The sequence below is a fragment of the Babylonia areolata genome, chromosome 9, assembly GCF_041734735.1.
Source record: "Babylonia areolata isolate BAREFJ2019XMU chromosome 9, ASM4173473v1, whole genome shotgun sequence".
NCBI classification, from domain to species: domain Eukaryota; kingdom Metazoa; phylum Mollusca; class Gastropoda; order Neogastropoda; family Buccinidae; genus Babylonia; species Babylonia areolata.
In genome coordinates, this window is record NC_134884.1 from 7,867,310 (window position 1) to 7,869,809 (window position 2,500).

Below are 2,500 nucleotides of genomic sequence, written 5' to 3' on the forward strand. Positions count from 1 at the left end.
GTCTCTTACAGCTGGTTCTAATTTCCTCCACACTGAGCTGGGGGGATAAACTCGCTTGGTTCGATTCTGAGCAACAACAACAACAAGACAACAACAACAAGACAACAAAATGGACCACAAAAAAACCCACGACGGGGATAAAATATAAAAAGTACGCCTAACTGCCCGGATGTTGGCCCAGGGGGCGCTGTCACGTGCTGACTTCCTGTTCCTGTTCCATTAAGGGGAGGAGGCGGGGAAGTGGCGACGTGGTGAGAGAGGAGCTGGGAAAAAGGTTTGTTCCTCAGAGAACCGGGGGGGGGGGGGGGGGGGGGAGTTACCTCCACCTTAATGAGGTTGTCAGTCTTTGTCGTCGCGATGGTATCTCACCTACGGACTGGAAGAGAAAGAAAGAGAGAGAGAAGAGGGGCAGGGGGGGGGGGGGGGGGGGAGGGGAATAACAGTGAGGGTGGCGTTGGGGGTTTGGGGGAGGGGGAGGGGGTGTACAGGAGGGAGGTGCGAGAGAGAGACAGACAGACAGACAGACAGACAGAGGGACAGAGACAGAGAGAGAACGAGAGAGAGAGAGAGACAGACATACAGACAGAGAGAGAGAGAGAACGAGAGAAAGAGAGATAGAGAGAACGAGAGAGAGAGAGAGACAGAGAGACAGAGAGACAGAGAGACACACAGAGAGAGAAAGAGAGAGAGAGAAAGAGAGGCACAGAGAGACAGACAGAGAGAGAGAGAAAGAGAGAGAGAGAGAGAGAGAGAGAGAGAGAGAGAGAGAGAGAGAGAGAGAGAACGAGAGAGAGAATCTTTATTTTCCAACGGTAAAGCTATTAGCCCTTTTACCGACTTACATATATGCCGTTGTTCTAAGAGACACGCAAACATATATACACTCATAAATGTTGCTATATTCAATACATGCATAATGTAAGAGAGAGTTAAGGGAGGAGATTTTCTTATCTCCCAGATCAACATAATTATTTGCAGACCTGCTAGTGCCTGAACCCTCTTCGTGTGTATATACATGCAGAATATCGAACAGGCACGTTAAAGATCCTGCAGTCCATATCAGCGTTCGGTGGGTTGTGGAAACAAGAACATACCCAGCATGCACACCCCCGAAAACGGAGTATGACTGCCTAAATGGCTGTGTACATAAACACAAAAAAACGGTTATACAGGTAAAATGTTACAAGTCTGTATGAGTGTATATGTGCGTGACTGAAACCTGATTGAATGACGCGGGAAACGAATGATGAGCACCCAAATGCATGTCTCAGTCGGCTCTTCTTCCACAGGTAGGCAGTCTGTTGTGCAAATAACTCCTGTTTGTAAAGCACTTAGAGACGGGCGCAATAGCCGAGTGGTTAAAGCGTTGGACTGTCAATCTGAGGGTCCCGGGTTCGAATCACGGTGACGGCGCCTGGTGGGTAAAGGGTGGAGATTTTTACGATCTCCCAGGTCAACATATGTGCAGACCTGCTAGTGTCTGAACCCCCTTCGTGTGTATACGCAAGCAGAAGATCAAATACGCACGTTAAAGATCCTGTAATCCATATCAGCGTTCGGTGGGTTGTGGAAACAAGAACATACCCAGCATGCACACCCCCGAAAACGGAGTATGACTGCCTAAATGGCTGTGTACATAAACACAAAAAAACGGTTATACAGGTAAAATGTTACAAGTCTGTATGAGTGTATATGTGCGTGACTGAAACCTGATTGAATGACGCGGGAAACGAATGATGAGCACCCAAATGCATGTCTCAGTCGGCTCTTCTTCCACAGGTAGGCAGCCTGTTGTGCAAATAACTCTTGTTTGCAAAGCACTTAGAGCCTGGTCTCTGATCGAGGATAGGCGCTGTATAAGTAGTCATATCATCGTCACTGAAACCTAGCTTGGGTATTGAACTGCAGGCTGAGTCATGTTACACTTTTATTGGAGTAAGATAACAAAACGTGTCCTTTATAGACATCCTTTAGACGTGTGACATTTACATATTAGTCATGCGACAGTTTAATCAGAATAAGGTAACAAATCGTGTGTTATGTAGACGTCGATTAGACAATTTGCATTTACATATTAGATTCATGCAACACACTTAGATAATTGGCATTTACATATTAGATTCATGCGACACTTTTATTGGAGTAAGATAACAAACCGACTTTTTTGTAGATATCCTTTAGATGTTTAGCATTTACATATTAGATTCATGCAACACACTTAGATAATTGGCATTTACATATTAGATTCATGCGACACTTTTATCGGAGTAAGGTAACAAAGCGTGTCCTTTGTAGACATCACTTAGACGTTTGGCATTAATATATCAGATTCATGCCACATACTTAGACAATTGGTCTTTAAATAAATTATTAGATTCATGCGACACTTTTATTGGAGTAAGATAACTAACCGACTTTTTTTTGTAGATATCCTTTAGATGTTTAGCATTTACATATTAGATCCATGCGACACACTCATACATGCACACACACATACACA